A 22,996-nucleotide genomic window follows, 5' to 3' on the forward strand; every position below is an offset into this window, starting at 1 on the left:
AGTTATAATTTGAGTTTTATGAATTAGTAAAGCGGAAAGAAATGCTGTTCAATTTTTTCAATGCGTAAAATGTGTTCGCTTGGTCATGAAATGATTATGTCTGATTCTAGAGACCAATGGCATTGTCACCGTAGGGAATGTCGCGAAGATGTACGCTGAGGAAAGACACATGGCTCAAACAGGTAAACTAGACTATTCTACTGCATTGTTGTTCATATATTGTTGGATATACAAAATATAGGTATTACTTTTTGAGAGGGGAGTTGAACATTTCACATACAACAATGGTGGAGTGGAATAAATTTTTACAAGAGGCATGCGCGACGAAATTGCTTAGGAACCAACTGAAATTGATAGTCCTAATATGAATGTTGAAATAGATGAATCGCTTTTTTTAAAAAAAAAGGAAATATAACCACGGACGAAACCCTTCAATCAATGGTTTTTTTTGGTGGTGTATGTTGTGAAACAAGCGATTGATTTTCCCGACAGAAGCGAAGCTATTCTTCTACTCAAAATTGTTGAAACCTTTAAGCCAGGAACAATTATCCATTCCGATAAATGGGCTGCGTATAACAGCATAAGAAATTCCAACCGCAACTACACTCAATTAACTGTAAATCACTCGCATAACTTCGTTGATCCATATATTGGTTTTCATACAAAATGTATAGAAGGACTATAGAGCTCAGCGAAAATAAGGAACCAGTGTCACTTTCGAACTCATCAAGGTATGGCATACAGTTACACGTGTTTGGGAAGAAGTCGTCTTGGTGACCGTAATCCTTTCCTAATCGTACCGGAAGACATTGCTGATTACAGTTAATATGAAAGTTTGTTTTAATATTTATATTTATTTTTTATTTTTATTTTGACTGACTTTATATTGCAATTAAAATTACTAACAAACAACTGCGTAGGGCTACTAGTTATTTCCCTTTGTAATAAACAAACTTATAACCAGTGGGAGACGTTTGAAAAATCAGTGGTGGAAATCTTCTGAAAAAGTACCTTAAATTTAGTTAAAATTAACTTATACATATTTAATTTTAAAACTCAGAAAAGATTTACGATACTTGTACAACGTTAAAAATATCTATGGAAAAGAATAAAACTATTATTAATTATTTATACTGGGTGATCTGAAAAAACTTCTTAACCTATTTTAAAGATTGTAATATATTTAAATGCCTGCAGAATCCCCGCTCACCACAAATGATAGGCTAATAATAATTGTTTTACCCTTCTTTCTCTCTCTCACCCTCACTTTACACTCTAGCGATAAGGAACTACTTTGAACTGTAACCACAGACTCATATTTAACAAACTGCAACACACAGAAGGCTTTCTTTTCCGGAGTTGCCATCTTTGATAGTGGTGCTGTCAAGCGGAAATTTAGGCAATCAGTCTACGGCCATATATGCAACTAAAACTGTCCTTTTTATCTTTCTTTCTGTTTCCTGTTTAGTCTCCAGTAATTACATTTCAGATAATACTTCAGAGGATGATATGTATGAATATAAATGAAGTGTATTCTTTTACAGTCTCAGATCGACCATTCCTGAGATGTGTGGTTAATTGAAACCCAACCACCGAAGAACACCGTTATCCACGATCTAGTATTCATATCTGTAAAAAAGTAGAATTTACTTTACTTAGACTTTACTTGGATTTGAACCTAACAACTCTTGACTTCGAAATCAGCTGATTTATGGTGATGAGTTTATCACTAGACTAGCCTGGTGGGCTTACAATGCTTACCTACTGAAAGATAAACTAGAAATTGTGGCCGCGTTATAAATATAGAAACAAATAAACCGAGATGTTAAAAGGTCGAGTTAAAACATTATTTCCCTTCGGTCGATAAATTATTTAGTATTGTCAATAGAATCTTGTTTTTATATTCTTGGGAGATTTAAGATTAAAAAAAAAAAAATTAATAAAATAATTATTTAGAATATATTAGTAAATATTTCATATTAAAATGACTGAAATAATGTTATTTTATTACATTATACAAGAAATTACCCACCGAGTTGATCTAGTACCAAAATCGTTGTCGCAAATCAGCTGTTTAACAGCAAATTTGAATAGACAATGGATACCAGTGTACTTTGGTGGTTTGGGTCAGGGGTGCGCATTCGTAAATTTTCCAGCGCCGAAAAGTTCGATTTTTTATTATAGCAAATCGCAAGAATATGGTCACAGGCGTCTGACTACATGACAGTGTTATGAAAAATCCACATTCACTTTTTTTTTGTTGGATGATATCGCCACATAAGCTTGAAGCTTGTGCGTGGGATATTGAAATGGAATTTTGTAACGTATGAAAAATGCCATGCCTGACCGGGATTCAAACCCGGGACCTCCAGATGAAAGGCCAAAGGTCTACGGATATCCAAAAGTTAGAACTATTTTCCTGAGGTTTGATTTTTATATTTTAGGTTATTTTTTTATGTTAAAATAAAACGAGGACAGATTTTAACTTAAAACAAATTTTATGTTAAAGAAAAACTTTTTATTTTTCCTAAATAGCGGTACCGGAACGGCGTTCCGGCACCAGTGCATACCTAGTTGGGGTTCAATTAATCAAACATCTAAGGAATGATCGACCTGATTCTGTACAACATAATACCTTTACTTATATGTCATATATATCGTCAACATTTCATTGGGAAGTGGATGGAGTTGTTTATTATTCACAAGATGAACAGATTACAACGTACACATTAGAAAGAAAAAATAAACCCAACGATCACAATCAGAAAAAAATTACGAAGTTTGAAGATTGAAGTGGGAATAAAAAAAGTTTAAAAAATCTTACTCAATTCTGCGCAAGAAGACCGCCTTTTTGTTAATATAATTTATTTAGTTAATATTTTCTATACTTTAATTTGGTTTAATATTGCTAACAATAAATACCGCAGATAAAGAAGCATCAACGTTCCAATTTGCGGTATTATAAAGAAACCACGTTTTTAACTTGCTCTGCTCAAATTTTTTTCCACCTTAAATTGAGTATAATTAAATTTGTTTATCTTAAATTAAGCATAACTCAAGAAGAACTCAACCAATCTTCATCAAATTTTCTCATGCACAACTTTAGGTACACTACTGCAGCATATTTAAATTTCAATGAAATTGATGTAGTAGTTTTGGAGATTTTCGAGCCACAAAATTTTATACGTAAGCCTAATATATATATATATATATATACATACATACCCCCCCCCAATTTAAGTGAATGTATTTGCGTATTCCCCGCACCTCAAAACGCAAAGAAAATTCATTTTCATCCCCCACTTTCTCCATGCGATCGAAAGTAAAAAAAATTGGACGAACGATGTTGGTTTTCATCTTGTAAATTTTATTAGTCATCTTAAAATCCTTAATTAAAATTACCAAAAACTCTATTGAAGAGTACACAAATTTCTAAAATTAAAGAGCATTGATCAGAAGAAAGAAACCAGGTGTACACATTTGAAAATAATTTCACGTTCCATGGATCTATTTCTTAACTCAGTTTGGTTGTAATTTTGAATTGATTATAACAATGTGAAATATAAAATTTGTGAAAGATTTGTATTTTACCGTGAAGTGTACAATTGGAGCAGTTTTAGTTCTAATAGTCTAGCTTCTGCTTACATTATACAGTTGTCCTTTATATTATGATTTTATTAGTAAAATTGTATGTACATTAATGGAGTTTGTTATTACTTATGAAGTTCAATGTCTCCTAATCGTATACATTTATCATTCAGTTCATCCTTCTCAAATTGTTTCTATCTTTCTCTCGTCCACTCTCTCTAATGAAATTCTATCTTAGTACGCGTGAGTACATCTTAGTATAATGTCCATCTGTGCGCGCGCAATACCCTTTCCTCTATTAATGCGTGAATAAGAAGTTCAGTATACACGAGCAGTAGTAACTGTGTTATTCCTGGCTCATTCTCCATTACTTGGCTGTTATCTTTACTTCTTCTTTACTTCGTATTCTTACTGTTTGGACTTCATCCAGACTAGAAATATCTTCCTTCTTACTGGAGAGTTATGAAAGAACGAACGAACGAACTCCTACTGTTCCTCGGTTTTAATATTTAAATACCTTTAAAAAAAACATACATACAGAGTGTTTGGGGAGGTGTTGGCCAAACTTACGGGAAGTGATTCAGGATATCAAAATAAACAAAAGAAGTTCATATAAATAAATGTTCTATTTCGCTTTATTTTCCCTTTGTCCGCCATTTTGTGTTTTTTCAATAAAATATCTTAAGAACGGATAGAGATATTGTAATGAATTTGTTTACGTGTACACAAGAACATCTAAAAAATAAATATTTGAAAATTTTACTTTTGAAAATTTCAAAATGGCGTTAATTTAAATGTTTGAATAACTCCGTTAAAGATTAATTTTAACAAATTGTATTTTAATATAGAGGAATTTACGCCTTTTATACGTGAAAACAGGCACAAAATTGTAATACTTCATAATGTTTATGATATTTTTAACGGTTTCCGTTACATATCAGCGTTTATCAATTGATTTAGACAACACAATAAAAGGATTAACATTTTTACTAATCTCACAACTATGTAAAGAAACAATATCTTTTTGTTTGTTCCTGTTAACCGCGAAATCTGTTGAACCATTCATTACGAAATTTTAATTGTAACTTTCTTATGAGTCCTGGAATGTTTACTACAAGTTCAAACATCATTAATCGTACTACTACATAAATCATAAATAAATAAATGAATAACCTAGGAACTTCTTTTACTAAATTTAATGTCATTGTGTATATCGATCACTATCTATCTCAAATATCGACTTTTTCAGATAATTATTATATGATCTATTAAATTTAATGTCATTGTTTATGAAAAATCAATTTGTATTTTTTATTATAGTATTACACGTAAAAACAGATTATTTTAATAACAGAATTAAAGGAAATAATGACTAATTTATATATTTAGCAAAGTTTTGATGGTTTGAGAAATATTAAATTTCGACATATTTTCGACTTCAGTTTAGTAAATTTAATGTCTTTATCATTAAATTATCAACGACTCAGCGGGTAGACTGACGGCTACCCGCCGAGAACTTATTCTCACACGAGTAAAGTTCGAGTAATCCTCTGTAGATTTTTATATACTGAACTAAGAAGTTTCGACAAGGGTACACATAATTGCTTTAGTTTCGACTTTCAATTGGTATAATTATTTTCATATTGCTCAGGTCAGCGAGGTCACAGATAGATAGAAGAACTTCTAGAGATACTAGAATTTATGATCGTAGACAACGTGAATATACGCCAGAGCGTTTACTTGAAGAGCAAAATACACGCTCGGCTCAAAATTGTGTTCTACCTTTGGGAAATATGGTCTCAAATCGGATTTTGATTATCACCCTGAAATTGAGTATCTGAATTTGAAAGATATTCAAATAGGTAATATGTGAACTTTGCTGTGCTGAAGGCAAAATAATTTATGAATAATTTCAATATCATCTTGATTTCATTAAAAAAATTATTTTGGAAACATATCTTTTATCTAAACATTTCTTAAATAATTTTAAACTGTACAAAACTGTATTTCGTGTGACATTATTTTGAGCAAAAGGAATAAGAGAAGGAAACTTGAGAATAGCGTAACTCTGAGAGCTTCACATAATTATTAAATTCTATTTTCAATTTTTTAAGTTCTATATGCATTCAACGCTGGTGAAGCCACAATGAGGGAGGGATATTAGTAAAACATAATAAAACTAATATTTACGAAGATATTAATGATTAAAAAACCTTTAATGACCACTGTTTTGAATTTTTTTAAACTTTTAAAATTATCTATTTTGCAAGAAATGTTGCTGGGTACATATATACCAAATTTCATAAGCAAATAAATTAATCAATATATTTAATCCATTCTTAAGATATACATTTTTATTCAAAACACAAAATAGCGAACAGAGGGAAATAGGTTTTTTTTACAAGAACCGTTTTTTTATTTTAATGCTCTGAATCAGTCCTTAAGTGTAGCGAACAGTTACCGGAATGATATATAAAGTCTTTTTTATTTGTTGCATATTTTTTTTACCGATTTCTTTTATCTCTTCCTAGGGATAGCAGTAGTGCAATTGACTCAAAAAAAAAACTACTTTAGGGATATATTTGGGGTGGGAGGGCCAATAGTAGTTTTATCAGATTTTTAGTGAATCGACCTTAAAAACCTGGCTTCAATTTTTTACAAAATATTGTAAAAAGTTAAAAATTTAATTCTTTTTCCAATAATAAATTTAAAAATGATTACTTTTAGAACCTTACTTATTTTCTTATTTATGTATTTATTTATTAATTTTCTTAACTAATAAAAAGTATTAAAAAACATTCTTGAATAATTTATTTAAAGTACATAATTATAAACGTTTTTAAAAATTATACCCTTCCTTTGATGGAACTCAAAAGGGTGACTGTGGGATCTCTCCGTCTCATAGACTACTTTGTATATTTGATTCTAATTAGAAATATCCAAAAATTTAAAACCCTGAAAATTTCCATTTTTTTTTTTTGATTTGTAAGAATAGGAGAAACTTATGTTTTGGGAGAGGGGAGATTTTAAAATGTTGTGTATTACAAACAATTGTTGTTAAAAGCCCATGAAAATTGTATCAGGGTTAAATGACCCCCACTTTCATGATTCATGAGTCTTAAAAGGGAGGGGTCACCGTTATTTTTTACGATTTTTTTGTTTCAGGAATGGAAGTGGAGATAAGAATGATTTTTTTTTTTTACTATAATATTAGTCTAATGATATTCAAATGTTACCCAGTACATCTACCTTGATGTAGTAGTTATGAATCATGGGGTTAAAGAGTAACTAGCTTTTTCCTGTATATGCGATTTTCATTAAAATTTAATTGCATCAATTCCCTACATATAAGACCTAAAAATCAATTTTCATGATTTTATGTTCACCCATTCTAGAGATAGTAAGGAAAATATTGGCTTTTACTCGTGCACACGAATGCGCACACATACATACATATGTTTTTAGAATCCATAAGGATTATAGTCCACCGTAGAGGATCTTCAAACGTATCCCAATCACCTGGTCATACGTGGCCTACTTGCAATAACGGACTCTCTTTTCCAAAGGTATTAATTATTATCCTGTAATTTAAAATTAATTAAACTGTTTATCCTGTCATTTATTACAGATCCTGTAATTTATTGCCTTTATACCAGTAAAATCAGGAATAAGAGTCAAATTTTCCGATTGGTGCTGGCAAGGTAAAATCTAAAAATTTCATTAAATCCTGATAATTATAATTATTTTGATCTTTCCTTCGTAATTAGATACGAAGGAAAAGTCTGTGCATAGCCTTGAAGAATTATGAAACAAAAATCAGTTTCCAATATTTACATAATAATATCTTCTTCTTCAATATTTGGTTTATGAAATCATGCCGGATTTCACATTTTTTCCCTGATGATGAACGAGGTCTATAGTTAAATTTATATGTTCTTCCAAAAGGATATTTAGAATTAAAGGAATTTAGGTGTTCAAACAGTGGCGCAACCTAATGGGAAAACAAGTAAGTTACAATAGTTGTTGAAAGTGTCCTCCAATAAGCGATTTACATAATTAGATATGACATTGCATGCTCTTAAACACATATTGTAACGTTTGTTGAGGAGTTGTAGTGACACCATTCAATTTCGCTCTGTAATTCGGGAATGGTGTAAGGATTAAGCAGCATCCTTAAGGTATCCCCACAAGAAAAATTCAGGAGGGGATAAATCAGGAGACCGAGGGGCCCACAACCACTTCGAAATCACTTGTCCATGAAAACACCGATCCAAGAAAATCATAATGTTGTTGGCTGTATGAGCCGTAGCATTGCCTTGATGAAACCACGTGTCCTCTAGCCGATCTGCAGGTATAGTGTATACAAATTGTTGCACCACTTGTATGTAGCGCTCACTGTTCATTGTGCCATGAAGGAATGTTATGAAGATTCGCTTACGTGAAATTACACACCAAACACCCACTTTTTGTTCGCGCAGAGAAGACTCGTGCAGATGGAGTTTCGTACACTAAATGCGTGAATTCTGTGCATTCACGTGTTCATCAAGATGGAACCGTGCCTCGTCAGGCCAAAACCATCGAGTTTCTTCCCCGTCTGGCGTTACAGATGACATGAACCCCTGACAGAATGCTACATGTTTTCCAATATCTGCAGATAACACGAATTCTGTTCGGATGCATCTTTAAACACTTGCGCAATGCCGTGTGGGCACTACCGACGTAGAGACTATACTGGTTAGATAGGTGTTGCACAGACTTCTTGGAACTAACAGAATATGCAGCTTGCACATCGATTAACATTATTGGTGTTAGCCACATTCCCTCTCTCTTGGAATTTGTTGTACAGCCGCTTGATGAAGGACTTGTTTGGTGCATCCACACCATACTTAGGAAGGCTTAATGGTGGGAAAAGTAGAAATGTTTATTAAAGAGATCAATTCAGTAATTGATGCGACTTAATAATAAAATAATTTAAAATAGGAGTGGGTTGAGTATTTATATAGAATGGGTAATTATAAATGTAGAAGTTAGTGAATGAAAACCTTTAGAAAATAAATAAAATAAAAACAGGACAGCTTAAAAAATAGTCGGACGAAATTAGGAAAGAAGAAATTAACAAGGATAACCGAAAGCGGAAGAAAAATACGATAAAGAATGAGATGTGAACAGGTGAAAATGAAATCAGCGAGCTCTTACTTTAAGATGGTATCCGGAAATGATTAAAATTCCCGATAGAGGTGACGTAAGTATATTTATATAGGAAGCTTACTATTTTCGTTTGCTTGTGTGTCTGCACATATATATTTATATAAAGTGTTTTTAGTGTTCGTTTCGATTATTATCTAGTTAAATTCGGCTACATATTGATATGTTTTGTTTTTAATAAACTTCGGAATTCTTACATTTGTATTTAGTTTTTACGGATTTTATTCAGGTGCTTTAGTCACAATTAAGTTATCTACAAGTTTTGTTATATCCCTTTTATGTTTATTACCCATTTAAAAAATTTATTTTAATGTCAAACATAAAATAGCCCATTTAAAAAATATTATTGAATATTGTAAATGTAAAAATTGAACATACATGTTCTAACTTGTATTGATTTTCAAACAGCATACGATTCAATAGTTAGGACATCATTAATATTAACTGAGTTTTTCAAAATTAACAGAGTTTATGGTTTTAGTTTTAGAGTTTAGATAACGAAACCGCAAAATTAATCAAAGCAACATTAACTAACACATATTCTAAAATAAAATTTCTGGGAGAATACTCTGATTCTTTTTCCATCGTAACCCGCGTAAGACAAGGAGGCTTTCTTTACTACTTTTTAACTGTGCTCTTGAAAAATTAGTTAGAGAATGGAACAAAAGTAGTGGAATAAGACTGGTAACTAAAGGACTAAAGATTAACTGTTTAGCTTTCGCTGATGATATTAGCTAAAAACTGTAAAGAAGCTGAACAGAAAATTAAAGAACTACAAAAACATTCTGCTGAACGGGATTAAAAATCGCGCTTGAAAAAACAAAAATTTTGATTAATGATAAAAATTGCCCGAATTTCCTTAATATAAAAATAGAGAAAGTGGTGGGTAATTTCAAATATCTCGGAGAATGGTCAGTTAGAATCCTTTAGGTAAAAAAGCGTTAACAGTTAGAGCTATTAAAATGGAATTACTTTCCAACTAATGAAAAACATATAAAACAAACAGTCTTTATTATCATGGCACTCAAAATTTCTACACTAGAAAACTCTGATAAAGCCGGAAGCACTCTATGCGGCAGAAACCCTAAGAATGTGCAACAAAGATTTACTAGAAAATCTAAAAAAAGAAAGGAAAATTATAAGAAACGTTTTAGGTTCTAGAGTTCAAAATAATCACATAAAATTAATTCCAAATAACAAACTTTTTACTAGAATTGGAAAACTGTCAGACACAATAAGGAAAAGACGAATTGTATTTTACTCCCATTTAGTTAGAAGGAATAACAGTATATTGACTTAAAAAATTTTTGATTTCTTCCAGAGTAAAAAAACTAAAGATAAATGGTTCACACAAGTTAAATAAAACCTAAAAGAGCTGAAGATAACTGAAAAATTTATAAGAGAAAGAGAAATTTTAAAGAGAATATTAAAAGATGAAAATAAAAGGTTCCAAGAAGTGCCAAAATGCAAGAACAACAGAGCTGAACTTTCAGAAAAACGAAGGAAAAATGTATCAGAAAGAATGAAGAAAAACTGGGCAGATAGAAAAACATAAAAAAAAACAACTGCAAATAAATAAATGACCTAACGTTCCAATGTGAACTTTTCGGGGGAAAAATTGCCTTTCGATGTACTATTTTTCTTTTACCCCAAATTTCTTAAAAACTACTATAAATAATGTTCTGGGACCTATTCTTTTTATTATACTTTTCAATTTTATACAACCATGAAATTTTTCCTTAATTTGGGTCCAAAGAATTACAGTCAGGTTTACTTTTACCGAAGGCGCAGAAATCAGAGCGAAATCATTCGCCAACTGAAACTCACTAATGTAGCGTTTTCGAAACAATGTTTGTATGAACTTTCTTCCTTTTAGTCAGTATTAGAACCTGTCCTGAAAATTTGTTACGTTCTTTGTGTATCACTCTCTCTATTATATACTTATATCAAGTAACAGACCCGGAAAACAAATTTTAATACTTAAATCTTTTCTCAATATTATTATTTAAATGGATGAATATATTTATTAAAAGAAAAATTAATTTTTGAGCAAAAAAAGAAAATTTTTTTTGCTCTGTTTAGGAGAGTGGTAGTATCTTCCATCAGGAGATTTCTGGTGCGAATCCTGGCATTTTTGTCATAAAAGTCATCTCATTTTTCAAACATTAGAAATTTTGTAGTCTGTCAAAAATAAATCCGCCTAATTCCAGAAGTGGATAAATTATTATAAGTATTTATTATCATTTACAAACGAAATTCCATAGCGGTTTTGGATATAAATCTCAACTGGGCGTAGAAAGTTTGGAAGACCTAGAAAGAAATGGGTATAAGGTATAAATTTAGGCATGAAAAGGAGGACACTACCCAATGAAGATCTTTTTTTAATAAATATAAATGGCAATTTTGGATGCACTTCAACCGCAATAATAATAATGATAATATTTATTTGTCCCAGTCTTTTGTATGGTAGCTGTAACAACTGAGATACAAATGATACTAGTCAGAATTATTTATCTGAGAATAAGTGAGCCGATAGGAAGATGTCATTTGTAAGGCTGTTTTAACCTATTGATATATCCATTACATATTCGACTGTACTAGATATAGAAGCCAATGTGAAACCACTTTTCATTACAATTACTAATAAAAAACCTGTCTTGGAATGCTTGCTATTTTTATAAATGCCTGACACCAACATACATCAGTAAATAAAAAGTATTTGTGTTTGTAAACATTTTCTTAATGATTTCTCTTGATTTGTCTTATAACTAAATGTTTGTGGATGCATGTGTATTAAAATCCTAGTTGGGAGATTGCTTTAAGATTTTTGGTAGAAATCCGCAAAATTGAATTTAGTTTATTTGTTGGTATGTCGGATACCATAACTGTAATAGTTGTCGGCGATCTGATGTGGAACAAAATCGTTCATGAAGATGGTAAACCTATTTCCAAGAATAATAAACATCCCATACCAGGCTTACTAAAGTGAATGAAGCAACGGGAATGATTTCCCGTTGCCTTCTTCATTGAACTGAATTTTTTGTTACATATCAACATGCAAAGCCCACTGAAATGCAGGTTATGTTCACCTTACAAAGGATAAATTTTACTTTCCCGTCTAGATAGCGCTATAACCGAGCTATAGCTCTAGAAGGGAAAGTATTGTAATCGGTCCAGTTTGGGCATATGAGGTTTTTATCGAATCTTAACGTTTTGACACCTAAGGAACTTAAAAAACAAAAAACCGGTTGAAAATTTTCCGGTTGTTAATGTTCGTATGTACGTGTCTAGAGTTAGGCTCTAAATCACCTTAAATTTCCAGAACTACTTGACCGATTTGGACCAAACTTGGTCAGATTGCTTCTATATGTGGAGCAGATTAAATTTTCAACTTAAAAAGTCAAGGGGAAGAAGCTATAGAGCAAGGTCACTCTCAATATCTCGAGATTTCCTCTAATTAACGTCATATTTTTCTGTAATATATTTGTTAAAAATTGAAAAATAACAATATTTGCAATAAAAGATTTTTCAAAATCGCACCTCCACTCCAAAAAATGCTGTTGTAGTCATCTGCTATGTTATGACGTCACAGATGAGCAGTAGAATTAAATAAATAATTATTTAAAATGTAAAATAGTAACTTGGTCTGGCTGGGTCTCAAACTCGATCGCCCGTTTGTCTCGGCACCTGGTGCGTTAAGCCTCACGGATACACCGGTCTGCCGACCGTAAAAGCAAATTTTATTCTATATATGTTGTGAAATTACATTAGTTTAGTTAATGCCGATTGTAGCCGCTAGTATTGCTACACCCACGTGAATTAAATACGGTATGTGCGCGCACTTTTTTGAGTTAAAAAAGTTAAGTAAACGAAAAAATATTATATTTAAATACAATGATAAATATTTTTAATTAAGGTGTGTGTGTGTGTGTGTGTGTGTGTGTGTGTGTATGTGTGTCTGTGTGTGCCGTGGATCAGAAACAACGTGTCAGCTTTCTTCTAGTAATTACTAAGACTGATTTTATAATGAATATCATTATTTCTAGTGAAAGAATTTTTGATTTAATGCTATCTGTTCCTTAAATGTTTTATATACGTCACAATCATATTCATATTCTTTGCATTCAACACGGAAAATTGGTTTGTTTATTTATTTAACGAGAAAAGTACAATTAATTATGTTTTTTTTTCTTTAGATTATTTTTTCTTTATATATCTGTGTTGATTCAATTTCTTTTTTTTTTGGTTGAAATATTTCTACTTTTCTCTTTTTTTCTATTTTTTTTTTTACACAACTGCCAAAAAAGAAGTGTAATGTATTTAGGGTGTATGTAAATATATGTATTTTACATGAGGAGTATACTAGTAGGACTGGGACAGTCGTAACTGTTTTTAAATTTGTAACTATGATTTTTTAAACTTTTGACTTTAAATATATTAGTTTTAACTCCTGATGATGGCTTCCGGGTAGGCCGAAAGATCTAAGATAAATATCAACGTGCTAGTAAGGTGGATTACATTAATTTTTAATTTATATGTATTTTTGTTGCACCATAGCAGCTCAGCGGCTGAACCGATTTAGATGTATGACCCCGCGTTGGAATTCTTTCTGTAAATGTATATATATATATATATATATATATATTTTTAAATAAATATAAAAAGTTAGAAAAAAAATTATACTATAAAATATACTATTTATACTCTCTTTAATTATCCTGTATTAAGGAGCAATGTTTTTTTTTTCTTGGTAGTCGTGTTTTTTAATTTTTAATATTTACCTCTTTTATTCAGTGAATATATTTAAAAAAAATATTTTTATGAAGAATGATTTGTACAGTATGAAATATTTATGTTGTAAAGTGAAAAACAATTTGTTTGTAACTTAAATGTACTATGTGTTTGACTACAGTCACAAGCTGCAGTCTATATATCGTATTAAGGAAGACTGCAGCCAACTTGGATCCCTAGGGTTGTTAAATCCCATACTCTCAAAAGTTGAGAATACCCGAGGACGTACGAATGGTGTTTTTTTTTAAACATTTACACTTTTAAACAATCAGAAGTTGTGTTTCATCGGGGAATGTTTCTATGAAAAAATATTGCCCGGGTCTATCTGATAATAAACAAAAGAGACAACTTATCTCGGAACTTCAATTATTATTTAATGAAGTTAAAGTGTTAATTATTTACATTACTTTTTCTATTAATGATCAAATTATTTTGTTAATTCTATTCAACATTCCTTTATATCTTTTGCTAAGCTTTTATCAAAAAATAGTTTGTACGTCTTACATCCTCAATTACTTGTTTTATTTATTCCAGTGTTTGTGTTACTTTTCAGTCTTTACATACCCTTTAACTATCAAATTAAATAAATCAATCAACTTGGTTTCTTTACAAGATTTTGTCACGAATTTGTTTCCTACCTTACTAGACGTTTGCATTTCACCCTTTATCAAACTACTTAGCTTTCAGTATTCATCTGTAATAGTCCATTTCAAAGACATTTATTCTTTCTTTTTTTTTCTGTTGTTTATATTTCACTACTATTATAAAATATGCTACACTCTACACAATTAAAAATAATATATCTTTGTTATTCTTACATCTATATACGATATTATTTTCTACATGACTGGTTTTGCTTTTCTCAATCTATCGTTTAGCTTGATTTCATAAGAAAGCTACCTATTGTAATGGGTACCATGATTCGCCTTCCGGAAAATTTCGACATATCTTCGCGTTTCACATCCCCCAGACCCCAAAACCACCGTCAGTTCAAAAGTTTATATATATATATATATATATATATATATATATATATATATATATATTTCACTTTCTTGTGGACACGATAACTGCCGAAATTTTTCGCCAATATCTTTCAAATTGATACATAAAATATAACGACCCAAAATCTCAGTTGAGTTTGTTAATGGGAAAAATCGGACCATGGGGGTGGAAATGGGGGCTTTTTAAAAACAACAAAATATCGCTATAACTTTCTTATTAAATAAAATATCGAATTTTTTTAAAGTTCCTACTATTCTTTCGATAAGGGCCTAAAACTATGTAAGTAAAGTTTTTTGATATTACCATCTATTGGCCCAAGGGGGTAGAAAAAATGGGGTTTCGAAGGCCAAAAAAAATCATACCTCCCTTAATAGGCTCAGTATCGAATTGGTTTAAAGTGGTCGTTAGTTCTCTAAACATTGCCTAAAACTTTTGTCTGAAACAACTTTTGGTATGACCAATCCTTACGGCAAGGGATGACCAAAATTTTGCTGGAATTGTAAGAAGATGAGGTTTGTCGTATGCTAAACATGTGAAAATTTTTTCACATGCAACCATTGTCGTATTGAGTAAATTTGAAGTTTTTCTTAACTTTAAGGTGGAAATCTTTTTTATCCCATACTTAGCACTGGTAATGTACCTTCCGGCGCGATTATTTTTTAATTTTATAACCTAAACAGTATGCTTCAAGTCCTGGTGTAATAGCTATTTTTCACTTAACCCATCGGGTTGATCTAGTGGTGAACGCGTCTTCCCAAATCAGCTGATCTGGAAATCGAGAGTTCCAGCGTTCAACTCCTAGTAAAGGCAGTTACTTTTATACGGATTTGAATACTTGATCGTGGATACCGGTGTTCTTTGGTGGTTGGGTTTCAATTAACCTCCAGGGGTTAATTCCTGTGGTGTGTGGAAACACACCTCAGGAATGGTCGAACTGAGACTGTACAAGACTACACTTCATTTACGCTCATACATATCATCCTCTGAAGTAATTCCTGAACGGTAATTCCGGGAGGCTAAACAGGAAAAAGAAAGAGCTATTTTTCACTTACCAACAATGTAATTTAATTTTTTTCTATTAAACTATTAGTTAATTCATTTGATATATTTTATTTGTATAATAATTAAATATTATTTTTCAATGAAATAAATTCTTATATGTTAAACATATATTTCTTGTTAAGCTCAATGAAAATTTGAAAAATGTTCTACTATTTCTTTATAGTAAGCCTGCAGTTGAGGTCATAACGTGTAGATTACAAAAACAGAATTTACAAAAGATATTCAGTGCTGGTTTTAGTTGAACAGAGGGACGGATAGCATCATTGAATTATAAACACACGCACAGTTGTGAGTTATTTTTGTACCAATTGAGATTAGTTTAAAAGTGGGGGAAGGTTTACGTCTCTGTTCCCTCTTTAACCCTCTAGTATGAATCTGTTTAGTGCTGTTGTCTAGCGGGAATGGTTTGTTCGGTGTTAGGGAATATTTTCTAATATCTTGTGCGTTGACTCGGTTACTATGTCTTTACTTTTAATATTGTCGGCCATTTTGGCCTTCGGATGATCTAATTAAAAGTTTTCTTGTTTTTTTTTTTTTTTAATTTAAATATTTTTGTGTAGTTAATGGACAGTCAGTATTTAAAAAATAAAATTATTTGTTATTGATATTTATTAATTTATTCGGTGATTTTTTAATATTATTTTTAATAAAAAACTTTTTTTTTAAATTACCCACATATATTATAATATAGCCGCCATTTCATGTAAACATGAAACTTTATTTTGTTTAGCTTTATCTTTGTTTTCCCGCCATCTATTTACATAATTTTATTAAAATTACATATTTTTATATTACTGTTACTATGAATTCATGATGATGTCATTCTATTGTTTAGTTGCTCTCATGAAATTTTACTTGTTTCTTTTACTTTTTTTTTGCGAGTGTTAATCTATTAACCATAAATCTTTTCATTATTGATATTTTTATCTCACAATATTAATAAATTAATATTACCAAATTATGTTTAATTAATTAATAAATTATATTAGAGATTGTAGAGTAATGTATTGAAGAACAACAAGAAGAAATAGTTTCATAACTTGCCTGGATGTAACAAACCATTGGAAACCTTTAAATAATAGTAAACTTAGGAAATACAAATTTAAGTATAATTAATAATATAAAAAAATACGTACTAAATAAAATAATTAATAATTGATCTTGAAATACATAAATATAAGAAAATAATTTATAAAGTAACTAAATTTTTTTTTTAAGTTAAAAATAATAAATCAATAATTAAAAATTAGCACAAAAAAAGAATTAATAATAATTTTTGCAAAATCAAAACTCACAATTTATTAAAAAAAGTATAATTTTTTAAATATATATTTTAATACGAATATATACGACTTATTTTTTTTAAATACCTAATAATGTTAACAACATTAACAATTTAGAAGGAATTAATGAAGAAATTTCATTTTAAATGACATATTTAACGAAGAAGTGTTAAAATCATTTTATTGAAATTTTAATTTTATATAAAATCGGATAAACTGTTGAAAAATAATTTGCAACAAAATAAAAATATAAAATTAAATGATTATTTCGATTTAAATATAAAATAACTAAGAAAAAATGATGAAGGTTAATTATTAATAATTAGATACACTTCATTACACGAACATGAGATATAGTTGGTTACGGTCCCGCATATAAAAATTGATTTGGAAGCTTCCAGAATATCATTAAAATAAAAAATTATTATAAATAATCAATTCTTAATAAAGCATAAAAAACAAATTTAATTTATGATTTCTTTTTATAAAAAAAAATTATCTTGAATTCAATCAATTATATTTGGTATTTAAAGAAACCATCTTTTCAGTTATAATCTTTTTTCTTATTTACGTATATTAACCGTTGTAAATTTAGGAAAAATATTTTTTTCTCTTCTAGAGTTTATCGAAAAAAAATATTTGCCAAAATTAAAAAAAAACTTCAATTTCATTTTATTAAATGTGAAACATAGAGCTGTGCTAAAGGGTTATTTAAAATAAAAAAGAAAAGTTCAAAAATTGTTAAAAAAAATTACAAGTAGATGGACATTTCGTTTGTTAAACTATCATCAGTAAATAAAGACGAATAATACAAAAACTGGGTGAAAGGGTATGAAAAAGAAAAATTCACAAAGTGGTTTGCTAGTATTGGTTGTTATTTATTAATATAATTGATCAATTTTTCTTTAGGAATTTTATATTAATTTATTCTGGGATTTTCTTTTTTATGTAGGCCTATTTTATTAGTTTTTTGATAATTTATTTTTATAATATTTATAAATAATTATTTATTCGTTAATTCATTTTTTTTTTAATTTTCATAAAAACTAAACATTTATTTAGATTATATTTCTTTAATGTTTATAAATATTTAATCGAAAATAAAATTAGGAAGTACAGAATTTATTTATCTTTTTTTTATTTTGTATTTTTTTTATATTAGGTATTGAATTTAATGTTGTTAATATAAATACTTTATATGTAAACATATAAAGTTGTTTAATTTTATCTTACTTTAATTAAACGTTTCAAGTTCATTATCAGTTACTCAAAATATTACTTATGATCTATTTTTAGTGTATGGGTCAATACTATTTACTTTATAAGGTAATTTAATTATATATTTTTGCATACATATTTATTCTAAAATTAAGTTAAAAATAATCTCTTTTTTACTAATAGAAAAATTATGTTTACAAGTTATAAATATACTTTGTACTTACGATTATGTCTTTACTTTGATTTATTTATTTTTAATTGATTTATTAAAAACATTTTAAAGATAAGTTTGCTTTTAACTTTATAATCCAATCACTTTCATAAAAGTTGACATTTTAATAATATTTAGAAAATTAAAAATAAATATTTTAAATTAAAATTATTAAAAATAACTGCAATATTTCCTCATTCCCTTCTTTATTTCATAATTTTGTAATAACGTTAATGTTATTATTGTACTTTTAACGATGTAAAATTTTGATTATGTAAAGTTATCGTTGAAATTATGGGAATATTAAAAAAAGGCTCGAAAGAAACTTTGACGTAATTTGATTAAAAAATCTTTAAAATTATCCTAATTTAAATTAAAATAACAATTATTAAATAGTGTAATGGATTAAATAGTTTATACAAATTTTGATTGTTAAAAAAATATTATCAAGAAAATAATAAAGTAAATCTAATAAATAATTACGAAAATTTTTGGCGGGTTTTGTTTGTCAATTTCAACAGCATCACGCTAGAATCAACTAATTAATTATTTTCAAATTTTCAGGATACATTCGTGTTATCCCAGGGAAGCTTTTAAGCCATAGATCGAAGCTGTAGCCCCCTTGGGGGAGAAATTGTTTACTTTTCCTCGTAAAAATTCTGTGTACTTTAGTTACTACTATTCTGTCTGTTGTAATTTAGTTTATTTATCAGGTATTTGTAAAATCAGTATATTTTTATTTTTATTTATCAGTATTATTCTCACAACTATGAGGATAACGAATACAGCGGAGACGGCGAGCGAGGTGAGCCCTGACCGGCTTGTTTACATGTAAAAATTAAAACAAAAAATAATAAAAGGAATATTAACAATAAAAAAAAAGTTAATAAAATATTATGAAGTTCACGTAAATTGCATGTAATCTAAATTATTATTTTTAAATAAACTGTAAACTGATGTATATTTTTTTAATCTTTAATCACCTATTTTTATGCAAACAGATAATTTTTTTGTCTTTTTCTTTCTTTTTTACGAGAGTTTCTTCATTTGTTTTGATTTGATCTTTTATCTTCTTCAGATCATTTCCTACAACTACGCTTATTCTATTCCACAGATATGTTCAAATTGTATAAGACTCTGAACTCATCTCTATGTGAGGAACATTCCTGAGTTAGATTGAATTTCAGTTTTCATTTATTTGATGTAACCTTGTCGATGGTTTTTTTTTTATTTCCAAATTTTATCGAAGATTTGTTTGTTCAATCTAAATTCATTCATTCTCATCACATATTCTTTTTTTATGTTCTTTTTCATTCTATAATTCCATTTATTATTATTATTTTTATGGTCACAGAAGATTTAAGTTTTGTTCTTATATTTATACATTTTAATATTTATCTTTATTAGGAAAATTCTCTTTTATTTACTGATGATGACTGTGCTACAATAAAAATGTGTATCTAATTTTAATCCTTTTTAACGGGTTTTGAGCGTTTTGAATCCATTATTTTACTTCAATAATTGTTTATTATAATTTTTCTTTGCATGTTTAAATAATGTCCGTTAATAGTAAATATTATATAATTACTTATTCAAAAATATTTATTTCTTATCAGGGAGCTATAAAACAATTTATTATATTGCTGTAGTTTTAAATAAAGATTAGAGATTTAATTGAGATAAATGAATAATTGGTTAAAAATTTGCAGATTGGAATAGAACACTGTCATTTTAATGTATTTGTAATAACCAATTAAACAACCATTTATTTACTTTTTGTAACAATTGTTTAATTTATTATTCTACTCCTATTTAAATATGTTTAATAATTCAGCGCGCGCGCACACACACACACACACACACACACACACACATATATATATATATATATATATATATATATATATATATATGTTGTGAGTGATTCGTGATCAACGCGTAATCTCTATAAATTGATGAAAATTTTAGTGCATGTTCTTCTTATCGGTGCAAGTACACACTAAGAAAGGTTTTTTAAATTCCGAGTTGAATGGGTTAAAATAACAAAGGGTTAAGAGTAAAATTAACTATTTCTTTTTTTTTTATTTTTCGGTAAAAAATGAGGATATCAACATGATTTTTGATATGTCTAATTTTCATGTGAATATCTAAAAATCGATTTCTAAATTTTTCAAAATTCGACCTTGAAACGGATGAAGAAAGGTAAAAACAATTTGAACAATGATTGCAGATTTTCCTCATTTCCAACTATACTAAACGAGATATTCTGTGTATATTGCCTTGCAAATACTCTTCAGATAAATAAAACCCATTTTCGTGTTTTTTAAAAATTTCGATTACGGCGCGGTGGCTCAACCAACATAACTACTATCTCTATTACTGTATTTGCGCGCTACTGGCTGTAATGCCTCCGTTTACTTGACTAAAAAACATAAAATTAAAAAAGATTGACCTCGATGAGAACGCAAGTAACCATATAGCGCGGGCGAAGCCGTGATGGGGATGCTAGTACATAAAATACACTTTATATGAAGTGTGTGTGTGTCTATGTGTGATTTTAAATGTAGATTTAAAAAAAAATCATCGTTAATTGATTCATTAGTCAAAAACAATAGAGATTTGTTATGAAAATATATAGTTTACATAAAATAAATTAAAAATTATGGTACTTATTTAAAATATAAATAAATTATTAAATCCTACAAGTAGATTTGTAGAAGTGGAGGAATCAAGAGCGTTAAAACTTCCGTATGAGGAGATGGTTATTATTATAATTAATATCCAACTACAAAATAAATAAATAAAATCTGTAATGTACATTTAATGTAAACATATTAACATCTTTAACGTTCACGATCTAATCTTTTGTTGTGGTAAATTATATTTACAAATATCGTCATTTTGATGATTCAGTTTATTAATTTCATTTATTCAAAGAGTATAAATAAAAAATATAATCATAAATACAGTGCGTACGATGAAAATAAAAGCTTGCTTGCCCGTGGCAGTCACTGTACAGAGCGTTATATTATTCTTTTCTCGTAACATTAGGCTCATTCAAAAACAGAGTATTCTGCAATGCAGTGTGTTTAACTACTTTCAGCACCAATATATAGCACCAAAATTTCTTTTTTAATTTTAGATAATAATCTGTTTAAAAGTATTTTGCGAACTTATAAATTTCTTACTATACAGTACAAAAAAGAATAGTTTATACTTATAGAATATGTAAAATCTAAAGACAGGTCCTCTCTGCAAAGTGCCTCTACTTGCCTTCTCTACCCCACTCCTATGAGCCGGTATGCGGAACGCTTGCTACTGATTGCTACAAAAGTAATGCGTACGTGCTATTTAAAAATAATTTTCGTAAATAATTACACCATTTCAAAGAGAATCATAACATTATAGCCTATAATAAATATACAACTCATTTCACATATTTTTGTATTACGTTATTGTATCTGTTTATATATAGCAAAACTTTAGTTTAATATACTTGAAAAAAAATATATATACTATCGAGAAATAAATAAATAAATTACTTCACATACATCTTGAACAAAATATTAGGCATAAATAATTTTATTTGTAATAACAAATTACCATAACATATTTCGTTACTATAATAGTAATCTCATAATTGGACACAGTGCATGTCATAGCAAATTAATGGATGTAACTTTTGGATTATACTACTTCTGCTGTTGATGTGAGAAGTCGCTAAGTGATGTTAAAGCAATGTTAAAACCGCAATTGTGTGACATAATTAAATTACATAGAAATTAGAAAATAAAGGACCATTTTGATGAACTATTTACATTAAATTAAAATTCTTGTTTTTTCAATCTTTATTTATTAAATTATTAATACTAATTATATAATAATGAATTATAACAAAACCTGAAAATGGTAATAAATTAAACGTGCATAAATAAAAGTATAACAGTTATTATTGTTGTCCTATTGGATGGGTGTAAATGTTTTCAGGTTTGGTAGTAAAGCAGTCTCGCTCGACCTTCTCCAATCCAAGCTTTTATTTTAATTGTACGCATTATACTTTCTTTTATGTTTTAGTTTTAACTATTGTTTAAAAAACGATGCATTTATTAAAGTTTAATTTTTTAGACCTGTTTTTAAAATATTTTTACTTTAAATTGTATTTATGCTACTGACTTTTTGTATATATATATATATATATATATATAGAGAGAGAGAGAGAGAGAGAGAGAGAGAGAGAGAGTGGGAGAGTGAGTGAGAATGTGATGGAGAGAACACATTTTCTTTGTTCATTTGTATATTATTTAAATACAAATTTTCAACCACATTTAAGAAAAAGAAAGTACCGTTAAGTAAAGTAATTTTTTACGAATAATTACAATTATAAATCTCTGTAAATTCTCACTTTTTTGTTTATTTGTCATGAAATTTTTAATTTCACAGATTTATATCATAAAATTATTTTCATAATTTTTGAAATATATGAAATTAAAGAAGATATATATATATATATATATATATATATATATATATATTGCTAACAAACCTCCAACGCGACTTGCCCGCGCAAATTTGCGTATAAAACTTCACAAAAAATTGTAAATACTTTTTTTATAGTTAACTGTTTTGACTGTTG

At 28.9% G+C, this 22,996-nt stretch overlaps 1 protein-coding gene across 5 annotated transcripts in view; it reads left to right on the forward strand.

Annotated features, from left to right (window-relative positions):
- The window catches only part of LOC142330581 (uncharacterized), a 325,414-nt gene that overhangs the window by 82,430 nt on the left and 219,988 nt on the right, over positions 1 to 22,996 (forward strand). For 4 of the 5 annotated variants that reach the window (XM_075375963.1, XM_075375967.1, XM_075375968.1 and 1 more), the window contains exon 1: positions 16,053 to 16,221. The exons of the other annotated variant lie outside the window; for it this stretch is intronic. The gene's annotated coding sequence lies outside the window, so the exon portion shown is untranslated. Of the gene's footprint in view, positions 1 to 16,052; positions 16,222 to 22,996 lie in introns of those variants that run through there. 5 annotated transcript variants of the gene reach the window in all.

The sequence above is a fragment of the Lycorma delicatula genome, chromosome 9 (genome assembly GCF_047948215.1).
Source record: "Lycorma delicatula isolate Av1 chromosome 9, ASM4794821v1, whole genome shotgun sequence".
Taxonomy (NCBI): domain Eukaryota; kingdom Metazoa; phylum Arthropoda; class Insecta; order Hemiptera; family Fulgoridae; genus Lycorma; species Lycorma delicatula.